Source organism: Fundulus heteroclitus, chromosome 21, assembly GCF_011125445.2.
Source record: "Fundulus heteroclitus isolate FHET01 chromosome 21, MU-UCD_Fhet_4.1, whole genome shotgun sequence".
Taxonomy (NCBI): Eukaryota; Metazoa; Chordata; class Actinopteri; order Cyprinodontiformes; family Fundulidae; genus Fundulus; species Fundulus heteroclitus.
Genome location: NC_046381.1, coordinates 41,154,210 through 41,167,009, shown reverse-complemented (window position 1 = coordinate 41,167,009; position 12,800 = coordinate 41,154,210). Strand labels below are relative to the sequence as shown.

Here is a 12,800-nt window from a genome sequence, read left to right as displayed (position 1 = left end):
CCTTGAGGGTCTCATGTTGCAGCAGGAGTGAATTCTTTTTGTCACCTCTTCCCTACTGTTCAGGATCCAATCTGATATCAATTATTCATCATGGTGTACTTATGGCATAACAATGGAAAGAGCCAAACTATCAGCCTTCAGGTTGGTCTCTACTAGCCCAAGCAGAGGAGTTCCAGTAGGGGCAGCTTGGCTTAATCAGTTATTATCCTGATCGCATTACTTGACAGATATTAGAAGTTTCTACAGACACAAATAGCATAAGTTTCATGTTTTGTAGTTTCAAAAATAAATATCTATCTTAATTTGGAGCTGTTTGAAGTCATGTTGTAAATGTGTTTATATGGATTAAATGTATCCAGCTCCTTTCTAGTCATGCTAACTCCTTAAAGCTCTTTACACCAGAGCGACGCTCACCAAATTTCACTCACATTCAAACCCAGACACACAGACTGGTTAAGTGCCTTGCTCACGGGAACTCATGGGGACTTTCTTTTAGGCATATCACGAGACAAACAATGAAGCAATGAACAAGGGTTAACATTTTTCTTTCATTTTAGCATTCAAGAGATATTAAAAAATAATAAGATGGAGATTCAACAGTTTGTAACATCAGCATTTGACTGGAGGAGCTGAAATTAAACCCACAACCTTCCGATCACGAGACGACTACTTTCCCTGAGCCACAGCTTTCAGCTGAATTTTATATTTTTATGGGAGATATGAAGGTGTTAGAGGAAATTCTTCGCTGTCGGATGAATAAGCAGTGGGCCTGTTGTCTGGCAGGAAGGTGGTCTTGAGTTTGAATCCCTGCCTTTATGTGTGGAGGGTGCATAATATATGGCAATGATTTCTAACCCCACAAGCATTAACAGCAAAAATGTGGAGAAAAACCAGTCAGTTTGTATGAATGCATTTTATTTTCTTAAAGGTGAAGATTCTGTTGGACCTTATAATCCTACAAACATATTAAACACTTTATTTAGAGATGCACCAACCAGGATCATTCATCAAACTTTTAATTACATTTAAAACGAGGCACATCAACAAACTTGCTGTGAACAATGGTTCACATAACGATAAATTCTGGTATTTTCAGTTTGGCTACAGTTAAGATACAGGAAAAATAATCTGTTTATTTACTGTTTAACTTTCTGATCACAGGTCAGAGCTGCTCAAAGGAAACTGGTCACTCTTTGACCCCTGACCAACTGATTGGTGCATCGCTAATTTTTACAAAGCGCAGTTTTTTTTTTTTTTTCTTGAAGCGGTTAGTAAAGAAAGGGAAGTTGAAGCTTTTTCTTGTCTTGTTTCTGCTGCAGCATTATGAGTTCTATGCATCAGATGGAACACACGTTACGGTTTTCTGTCATGAAAAAAGCAAAAGGAAAGAAAAGCAAATGATTAAAAATGATTAAAAAATTTTTAATAAAATGGATGGATGGATGGATGACTCCGTTGAGATATGATAGTTGATGCTCACCTTTTCTATCATGTCTTTAAGCCAGTGGGATTTTGGGTCAATGCAAAGTTGTTTATTACCTTCAACAACGACCCTGCAAAGAGAGAAAGACAACAGGTGGACCATCGTATGGTTATTATTTCAAGCAAATGAAACATTTAAGTTACCAAAATGTTGTTTATTAAACGTTTTTATCATAATCATTAGTTTTTGTTAAAATGCCGAAATAAAACCAAATGCAGAGTAGTGCATGAAAAACTTCTGTCATTCTCTGAATGTTAACACAATAAGTAACATTATTCTCTCGGTACCACAGTTACAGCTCCTTTAACTTTTTACCTCCAGATGGCGCTCATATCACATCTACAAAACACTGAGACCTGCGCTCATAGCTGAAAGAGGAAAGGAAAGTAGGTGTAAGGATGAACTGGTGTTCTATCTGCTGTCCTTACATATAGAAGTGTTTGTGACAGGCTTCTCCTGGTTTTTGTTCGTAACATTTTATGATTGTCCCGTTGACCTTGATTGACCCTTGGGTACAGCAAGGTGGGCAAACATGACATTGGCCTTCGGCACCTTGGAACAAATTGACTGAAACACAGAGAACAAAACAAGAAGGAAATTATTTTCACCAAGTTAAATTTCTTTTTTCTTATTGTCATGGTAGAGTTTTGACTTAGCTTTCTGTTTAATATTATATTTCAGTTTTCAACTCTTTTAGATTGTAGTTATGATTTGACCTTTATTTCTGTTAGTCTTACCTCCTCCCTTCCCCTCACTTTAGCTTTCCCTTCACTCCCTTTGCAGTCAGTGACACCTGTTGGTAATCATTCAGTTAGATGCATTTCACCTGCTAGTCTCCCCATTTAAGCCTCCCTCTGTCTCACTCTTGTGCCGGTCCGTCTTCAGTCACCCACCTCTCCATGCCAGTCCTCGTTTTGCCTTGGAAGATTTGTTTCGCTCTCTTGTTAAGGTTAGTCCTGCCAGTCACTCTAAGGACTGTTTACTCTCTGTTTGTTCCTGGAGAAGTTCTGCTCTGTGTCCTGGTGTTTCCAGAGAACTGCTAACCTGACTAGCCGCCCAGGAGAAACTCTGCTCTGTGCCCTGGTGTCTCCTGATAACTGTTAACCTGTCAAGCTGCTCTGGTGAAGTCCTGCTCTGTGCCCTGGTGTCTCTGGATAACTGCTAACCTGACTAGCCGCCCGGAGTCCTGGTGTTGCCATGGGGCCTGCTAGCCGAGCAGCACCTAGTGAGTGTGGACTCTCTCTCTCCGGGCCGTCAGCTCCTGCCAACACCTACATCCCTGACCTTCTGCAGTCCTGTACCTCCGGTCTTCATCATCCAGCATACTTCATTTAAATAAAACTCTTAAACTTTAGTCCTGTGTGCGCTTTCTGAGTTCGTCGGTAAACAAAACCCTGACAGCACGGACCGGCCAAAAGGTGTACTCAGGCGCCATGTGGGGCTTACCTGCTGGAGTTGACGACCCGGAGATCATCGCCTATGTGATGGAGTGTGAACGTCAGATGAAGGACAGGTATGCCAAGATGGCTTCAGGCCGGAACGCTGCGCCACCAATCAAGGCAGACTCCACTACCTAGATGGTTCACGTGGGCGTTGTCACGGCTACTCCGGAGCACGGGAGGAGAAGCCGCTTAGCCTCACGTCGTCTCGGTCACCACCTCCATGACTCTCAGCTGGCCCCTCGAGTGAAGCTCATCATTCCATCTATCAGAGCCCCACACGTCGAGGAGGACCAGCTGTGGAGTTTCTACTATGGTGACCGAGACGACCTTTTTCCCTGTGGGCCTGCTGCTATCCCTCAGACAGCCTCTGTTTCCCCATCTGGCTCCTCCCGGCAAAGAAGCCGGTCACTCTGGCGCGTTAAGGATTCCAAGGACCCGCTTCTGCTCAAATCCCGAGAGGGGGTCCAGGAGGACCCGCCCTCTGAAGCCTGTAGCCCTGCGGCGCCCTCTTAAGCCTGTAGCCCGGCAGCGCCCAAGGTAGCCGAGGAGATGGTTCCGCTTTCGCTCGAAAGCTCCGCTCTGCCGGCCGCCGAAAACTCCGCTCTGCCGGTCGCCGAAAGCTCCGCTCTGCTGGCCGCCAAGAAAATAGATCCGCCGGCCGATGAGGAAAGGGACCCGCCGGCCGACGAGGAAAAGGATGAGCCCGAGGCCTCCGAGGAAGCCGCTCTGTCTCAGCCCGAGGCCTCCGAGGGAGCCGCTCTGTCTCAGCCCGAGGCCTCCGAGGGAGCCGCTCTGTCTCAGCCCGAGGCCTCCGAGGGAGCCGCTCTGCCTCAGCCCGAGGCCTCCGAGGGAGATGCTCTGTCTCAGTCTGAGGCCACTGAGGCAGTTGCTTCGGCTCAATCCATTACTTCTGGTCATGTTACTTCCGCTTCTTGTTTTTCTGGTCGGGGTCGCCGTTTGCGACGCTCGTCTCTAGTTCTAATTGGCCGGGGCCGCCGATTGTGGTGCCCGCGCAAGACTTCTGAACTCGGCCGGAGCCGCGGACAGCAGTCTCCGCGCTTCCTGACTTTGTCTCGTCGGGGTCGTCCTCCATGACGCTCGATCCAGACCCGCCTACTCGCCCGGGCCTGCCGATTGCTGTCCCCGAGCTGTTTGACTCTGCCTCGTCGTGGTCACCCTCCACGTCGTTCGCCTGGGACTTTCCTGCCCGGCCGGATCTGCCGACCGCGGCATCGGGACCACTGGGTTCTGCCTCGTCGGGGCCGCCCCCCTCGAAGTTTTAGTCGGGCAATGCTGCTCCGCCGCCTGCCTCGACCAGGAAGACCTCCACGAGGACCTTTTTTGGCTTAGCAGCCGTCTTTGCGTGCGCCCTTAAGGCCAGTGCTTTCTGTTTTATTTTGTTAAAGCTCGGCCTTAGTTCTGAAATATTTAGAATTTTTCAGTATGAGAGTTGTTTCGGAGGGTTCCTTGTTTGTCTTAGAGTTCTTTAGTTTCTATTTTGTTTTTGTTTTTCTCAGCACTGTTTAATATTCTAGATCTGCCTTTAGTTTCTGGGGTTGCTTTAGTATTGTTTTTTACCTTAGTCTTTCAGCTTCAGTTTTGTGTTACTTTAGCTATCTAGTTTTTACATTAGTTTACCAGTTCGGGCCCTAGTTTCTCTGTTTTGTTTTAATTTTCAGGTATCATATAAGTTTTATAGTTTTTCTTTAGTGTTTTGTTACTTTCCTAGTTTAGTTTTATTTTCTAGGTTTTGTTTCGGTTTTTCTTTTGTGTTTCCCCCTACCCTAGTTTTCTGGTTTTGCTTTATAGTTTAGTGCATGCCTTTGTTTTCTATTTCTTGGTTAGATCCTTATTTTGTATAGCGCTCTTTAGGTCCCAGCGCTCCTTAGGCTTCTTATCCCTGGTTTTGAGCCTTACGCTCCTTTATTTTGTCTGGTTCGTGCTCCCTTAGTTTTTGTTTGGACTTCCGAGTTCTTTTGTTCCCCGGCGTGTTAGAACGCCCTTCGTATTTGATTTTCTCGGTTCTTTGGCGTGTTAGAACGCCCTCCATCTCTTGATGTTAGATCTCTTGGTTCTCTGGCGTGTTAGAACACCCTCCATCTCTTGATGTTAGATCTCTTGGTTCCCCGGCGTATTAGGACGCCCTTAGTCTTTGATATTTAGATTTCATGGTTCCTGGTGTGCTAGGATGCCCTCTGTCTCCTGGTGTTTTGACTTCTTGGTTCCCCGGCGTGTTTTTAAGCCTTGGTATTTGGATTACATGGTTCCCGGCGTGTTTAGACCCCCTCTGTTCTAGTTCCCTGGGGTTTAGACGCCCTCTGTTCTTGTTCCCTGGCATTTTAGATGTTCCTGCTTCCCTTGTGCCCCGGCGTTTCCCTCACACCCCGGCGTTCTCTTCCCCAAGCCCCGGCGTTTCCCTCACGCCCCGGCGGGTTTCCCCTGGCGTTGCTGTACGCCAGTCGTGCTCCAGCATGTATTGTTGAGCCCTGGTGTTTTCAGTATGCTTGTTCTTCCCTCTGGCGTTGCCGTACGCCTGTTCTTGCCCTTTGGCGCTGTGGTGCGCCCGTTCCTTCCCTTTGGTGCTGTCGTGCACCCGTTCCTTCCCCTTTGGCGCTGTCGTGCGCTCGTCCTTCCCCTTTGGCGCTGTCGTGCGCCCGTTCCTTCCCTTTGGCGCTGTCGTGCGCCCGTTCCTTCCCCTTTGGCGCTGTTGTGCGCCCGTTCCTTCCCTTTGGCGCTGTCCTGCGCTCGTTCCTTCCCTTTGACGCTGTCGTGCGCTCGTTCCTTCCCTTTGCCGTTTCCGTACGCCTGTTCCCTTTCCTTTGGTGTTGGTCGCCTGTCTTACCTGTTTTGCCCTTTCGCGTTTTGCTTGTTCTGCTCACTGGCATTAGTATGCCTGTCTCGCCTGTTTTGCCCTGTGACATTGGTTGCATGTTTTGTCCTCTGGCAATGTACGCCTGTTTATCCGTTTTTCGCCCTCGTTTGCCTGCCAGCGTCTGTTTGAAGCTTTGTTTTCCCTACCAGGAGTTGTTAGAAACCCCTTTAGTCTGCTTTCGTTTTTCCTCTTTGTTTTGGTCCGCCCTGATTGGGTAGTTTTCTGTTTGATTTTGGCCCGCCATCCGTACCTCCCTCCACCCACCCTGGGTAGTTTAGTTTTGATTATGATTCTTGCCCGCCATCCTACCTCCCTCCACCCACCCGGGTTGGTCATTGTTTAGTTTGTTAGGTCGTCCGGAGACCGGCCTTTGGGGGGGGGGGGGGTAATGTCATGGTAGAGTTTTGAGTTAGCTTTCTGTTTAATATTATATTTCAGTTTTCAACTCTTTTAGATTGTAGTTATGATTTGACCTTTATTTATGTTAGTCTTACCTCCTCCCTTCCCCTCATTTTAGCTTTCCCTTCACTCCCTTTGCAGTCAGTGACACCTGTTGGTAATCATTCAGTCAGATGCATTTCACCTGCTAGTCTCCCCATTTAAGCCTCCCTCTGTCTCACTCTTGTGCCGGTCCGTCTTCAGTCACCCACCTCTCCATGCCAGTCCTCGTTTTGCCTTGGAAGATTTGTTTCGCTCTCTTGTTAAGGTTAGTCCTGCCAGTCACTCTAAGGACTGTTTACTCTCTGTTTGTTCCTGGAGAAGTTCTGCTCTGTGTCCTGGTGTTTCCAGAGAACTGCTAACCTGACTAGCCGCCCAGGAGAAACTCTGCTCTGTGCCCTGGTGTCTCCTGATAACTGCTAACCTGTCAAGCTGCTCTGGTGAAGCTCTGCTCTGTATCCTGGTGTCTCCTGAGAACTGCTAACCTGTCAAGCTGCTCTGGTGAAGTCCTGCTCTGTGCCCTGGTGTCTCCGGATAACTGCTAACCTGACTAGCCGCCCGGAGTCCTGGTGTTGCCATGGGGCCTGCTAGCCGAGCAGCACCTAGCGAGTGTGGACTCTCTCTCTCCGGGCCGTCAGCTCCTGCCAACACCTACATCCCTGACCTCCTGCAGTCCTGTACCTCCGGTCTTCATCATCCAGCATACTTCATTTAAATAAAACTCTTACACTTTAGTCCTGTGTGCGCTTCCTGAGTTCGTCGGTAAACAAAACCCTGACACTTATAATAAAAGATTAACTGAAAACTCACACATATTTAATAGTCAGTCTCTTTCCAGTACCTAACAAAAACAGTTCAGCACCCAGTAAAGAAACCAACTTGTAGACCAGAGAGGGCTCGATAGATTTGTCTTTTGTATTTATTTATTTAAACTGCAAAAAGGGAACTAAACGTAAGTAAAATATTCTTGTAATAAGTTTATTTGTCCTTGATTTGAGAAGGTAAATAAGATTATCTGGCAATGGAATAAATATGTTAACCCCTACAAAAAAAAATAATTAGACAGACTGCAGTTTAAATAAGATTATGGTGATGCGTTGCTCCTATTTTAAGTGCAAACATATTATTCCATTTGGATTTGTACTCATTTATTTATAAAGGAACAATGCATTTTAATAAACACAATGTAAATATGCAAGATTATAGCCAGTAGTAATTTCCTTCTCTAGTCTCTAGTCTAGAACAATCAAGAAAGATCAAAAAATTATTAAATACACCATTAACTCAGTGTAAATAAAAAAAGCATTACTATCCATAGTTAATTAAAAAACAAAACAAAAAAATAGTATTATTCACTATATAGAATATCTACATTGTGATACCAGTCAATTTTTATATTAAGATCAGTCTAATAAATTAGTTATAAAAATAAAATCTCAATATTGGCATTAGCAGATCCTTTAAACTTTCCTGCTCAAATCCAGGACAAATACACTCATTTCAAGAAAATTTCAGTTACTTTCAGTTCCCTTTTTGTAATCTACAAAGGGAGAATGCATATTAATGAACACTAGGTAAATATATGAGAATATAGCCAGTGCTAATTTCCATCTCCATTCCCTCAGGATGCTGATCCACCCTAAAAAACAAAACAATACAATGCAAAAGACAACAACACTAAGATTTAATGGTTAAATACATTTCCTCAGACTGTATAAGAAAAAAAAGATTACATTGTTTGTTTGTTATTAAAAAAATAAAAATAAAATAAGCACAATAATTTATTATATAGAATATCCACATAGTGATGCCAGTGCATATAATCGTAATCAAGTTTTCTTCGTTCTTTTTGCACAATGCAAAAAGGGAAGTCAAAAATAGGCAATATCCTCTTGAAATTAATGTTTTTGTCCTGGATTTGAGCAGGTAAATATGATTATCTGACAACGGAATAAAATTTTTGCACTTAAAAAAGGAAAACCTCCTCTCCATCATCTTATTTCAAATGAATATATCTAATTGTCTTATTTTGGGGGTCAAATTATTCATTGCATTGGCAGATAATCTTATTTACCTGCTGAAAATTAAGGACAAACACTCATTTCAAGAAAATACTTAATGTACTTAACTTATATTTCCCTCTTTGCAGTGCAGGGATATATATATATATATATATATATATATATATATATATATATATATATATATATATATATATATATATATATATATATATTTGTGTGTATATGTACGGCACATACACATGCATACATACAAGAATGTATACAAAGTTAAAATCAAATTGACCTTTGTTCAATAACCAAATGTTTAAATGTTTTGTAAATAGGTTAAAAGTTGTCTGATCACATATAAAACCAGCAGGAATTGTGAATTCCATGTTTGGAGAAACCCGCCTGTCCAAAGTAATTTCTTCTAAAAGGGACTTGGCAGTCACACCTCAGGCTTGCACTAGTTAGTCTGCTTTGATTTTCTGTTTTCTTAATAAATTATTGTAATGGATGAGGAGCCAGTCCTTTTATAATGTAAAATACTACAACAGAGTCTGCATATTTAATCAAATTCTTCCGATTTAATAGATTGTTTGTTTGTAAGATGCAATGAGCCAGTCTGTTTAAAATAGAAACCAGAGGACGTAACTGGAGGACAGTCTTACAGACACTCTCCATATTCAGTCCTTTATTTTTTTTAAGTAAAACTATATACAGACCTATTCAATACATTAGAATATCATTGGAAGGTAATTTATTTCAGTAACCCAATTCACTCAGTGAAACACATTAATTAATTACAGAGATGCAATTAGACATCTAGAAACCAACTCGATATGTTAATTGAACAGTTCTCTGGTTTTATTAAAAATCTTTTTGAAGCCGACTCATTGGCATTCAAAGATCTTGACTCTCTGGATAAAAAATGACCCAAAAAGTGTAACTTGACCTAAAATATTAAAAATAAACAGTACTTTACCAGCAGCTACAGCGACGAGGATCCAGACTGTGAGAACAGGCAGAGACATTTTGCCCTTCATGGTGAAAGTCAGCCTTGTTGGATCTGCTGTGTTCTGTAAAGCCGACTGGATCTCAGCTGTCAATGTTGGTCCTTCAATCACCGAAGGGTCTTAAATAGGTGAACATGTGAGATGAACAGGAACTGGTGACTTTTTTTCTGAGATAATGACAAGATACACAAAAAAGGATCACAAGATTAAAGACATGAAAACCGCTTCCTCACACATCACAGTCTGATGCTGGCTGAACCAGCTCTTAATGCCTTTTTGCAATGTTCAACGCTGCAACTGTTGATAACTGTTGAACTGAGATAACGTTGCAGAAAAGATGGAAGGTTGTCAGATAAAACAAAGTATTCTGAACATTGGAACGAAACTTGAGATGTTGGAGATAGTGTGAAATGAGCAGCTGCAATAAAAATGCACTCTTATACAAAACAGGTTGCAATGACAGATTTTTCAAATTTTTCTACGGAGGTAGCTCACTATACAGTTCACCCCAAAGAGCCAGCCCTCACCTCAACCAAGACATCCATCTCCTCAGCCACGTTCTTTAGCTTATTCTGGCAGGCCCCATGGCATTCCCTTGCCAGGCGGGACAGATAGTCCGTTCAGCGAGTTTGGAGTCTGCCCTGGGATCTCCTCCCAGTCGGACTCTCCTGAAAACCCCTGAAATGGAAGCAGCCAGGGGCGTCCTGATCAGATGACCAAACCATCTCAACTGGCTCCTTTCGATGCGGAGAAGCAGCGGATCTACTTTGAGGTGGGCAGGACTTGCAGCTGCAAAAACTGCCCAAACATGACCCCCCCCCCCCCATGCAGCACAGCTGGTGTGAGGTTGTTTTACTGCAACGCTGCACATGTTCTCTCATATAAACAGTGCAGTAATGAAAATTCAAAACCATTGTATTCAAATATCAAATGAAAGACATTGTAGAACAGAAAACTGTGGCATACCTTGTAAAAGCAACACTAAACCAATTTATATTCTTAGAAATATTATTTGGATGGATGGATGGATGGACGGATGGATGGATGGATGGATGGATGGATGGATGGATGGATGGATGGATGTAGGGATGGATTAATGGATGGATGCTTTAATGGTGGCAAAGTGTTAGGGGGAAATCTGATCAGTGATCTTATCAGGGCCAAAGCCCCAAAGTGTGACTTTGAAGTCTTGCGTACAAATAGCCTTTTTTCTTTGCTATTGCTGCTATGAACAGTTTTCAGTTATTGTTTTACTGCTATCATGATGGGCAAAGTCAAACATTCTGAATGGAGAAAATCGTCCACATATTTGGGATTCACTCTGTAACAGACTAGTATCTCTGCTGTAGAACACTAGCACTTATTAACCTGTATATAAATGTGGCTTTATTAAACTTTTAAGGCTCTTAAATTAGAGAGCATGAAATAAGTAACAGGAAACAGAGTTTCAAGCAAGTTGGCATACTAGAAAACCACAGTGTTGTGCAACATGAAGCTGTAGGTTTAAAACAAACATGCAATATTTATAAATGTTCCATTGGTTAGATTGTTTTAGATTAGTGTTGCTGAACCCACAGAATGTTTTCAGTTTTAAAATGAGCATTCATGATCAGCGTCTAAAGAGTAATGATACTTGAGCTATAATATGACTCAGCTAAAAGTAATAAGTACAGTGCAGTAACTAATCTACTCCTAAAAGTAAATTTTGTTCATGAAGTTACTGAAATAAATATAACTGAGTAAATGTAACTAGTTACTACCACCTCTGTACCTAAGGGTAACTTAGAGAGACAGATTGACCTAACAGCCACGTTCTTGGACTGTGGGGGGAAGCTGGGGTACCCAGAGAGAACGCACACATGCACAGGGAGAACAGGCAAGCTCCACAGAGAAAATCCCCAGGCCGGGATTCAAACCCAGGACCTTCTTGATGTACACAAAAGGTCTACCAACTGTGGCACTGTGCCTCTTATATTTCTGTTTTTTCTTGTTTCTTTATTCATGCACATGGAAATTTGTAGGATAGAAATTGCCTGATTAAATGAAATCTTATGATCATATGTGTTTTACTCTCATTTATGCATTTCTTGAATCAGTTGAAGTTGGATTTCTTCATTTCCAACCAGCTTTTAGTAAATTCTCAGACCAAACACAGCAGAGGAAAAATGTTACGTAACATGATTTGCTTTTTACAGACTACATGGTGTTAGAAAAGAAACAAAGTCAGAGTCAGCAAAACACGAGGGCTGAAAACTAAAGTAGAGAGCCAGCAACATCTAATTAACATCCATGAATGAATGGTGAAACAAACCTAATGTATCAGAATCAGACATACTTTAATAATCCCAGGGGGAAATTGCTGTTTCAGTACAATCGCCATAACATGAACAATCACAAACATTTCAGGGGGAGACGATTTACTGTGGCCATGCTGCCAAGGTCAACCACCTTACACGGTGCCCACAGGGTGCTGCCATTACTCTGTGGAAAGATAGAGGCCACAAAAAAAGGAAAGGTGAGAGGGTAAAAAACATAACTTAAACTTTATCCTGTAACAGGATACAGTTTTGGGAGTTTTGGGTGGAATTCTAAACAATAGTAACTGAGTTCCCATCTTTACTAAATGACGAGACGGTGGTATAACGTTCCAGCACTTTTATTGAGAAACAGAGCAGAGATTCACATAGATGGAAAGTAATCGCACCCCACGGTTCCACTGCAGTCTCTGTCTGCCCTGTCTCTGCCTGCCTCGCTTTTCGGGCTTCCCCTAATACTGCACCGTGGCCTTCCCATGAGACAAAACAAAGACAGTCTATCGTAAACAATCAGTATCCCTCAGCAGCTGCAGCATTTGGCCTTGCAATCAAGAAAACAGTGGATCTTATACACAGACATCAGGTCTCCAGGCCTCCTCTGTCCGAGTGGTGTGAGGCCATAGTGACTTCAGAATAATAATTCTTATAACATTCCTCTCTTTTTTTTTTCTTTTTTTTTTTGATGATGGCGTGGTCAGCATCAAGACAAAACAAGATGACCCATCACTTGAAAATGTGAACAAAGCACAGAGGAACCATTTCTGTAAACTCGTAAAGTGGGACCCAAAGGGTTCCCGTGTTGGAACCGGGTAGTGCTGGAACTTTTAATACAGATCAACATGAATGCTTCATAGAGCTTTAACACACAAGATCAAAGATTTAGCTTTTGTCCACAATTTAGGATTCATCTAATTAGGTAAGGCCTGTTTTAGGTACCTATGCGCACATTATTTTAAAATTACAGTAGACTATGGTAAGCTAAACCCTGTTCATTAACCAAGGTCGAATCTGTCTACTCTTCACCCACCCTGAATACCCTCCTACTCCTTTCTCCACTCACCCCTACGATGGACAATAATCCACCACTCCAAACTTACAACACCAGGAGCAAAGGCAGGAGAGGTTCAGTGCGGGCAGGGGAATACCAGAAAAAGCTACGCCCCCAGGGGGTAGTAAAAACTGGAAAGCCCCCCTCCCAGGGAGATCTGCTCTCGGCCAATCTGAGCCTGAA

The 12,800-nt window shown here is 43.0% G+C and overlaps 1 long non-coding RNA gene across 1 annotated transcript; it reads right to left on the bottom strand.

Annotated features, from left to right (window-relative positions):
• Positions 1-920: 920 nt before the first annotated feature.
• On the bottom strand, positions 921-9,385 carry LOC118556768. The gene is made up of 4 exons (XR_004927350.1): positions 9,224-9,385; positions 1,912-2,050; positions 1,481-1,553; positions 921-1,363 (listed from the first exon to the last, which is right to left on the bottom strand). It is a non-coding gene; the product is annotated as an uncharacterized LOC118556768 (long non-coding RNA).
• Between the last annotated feature and the right edge of the window lie 3,415 nt (positions 9,386-12,800).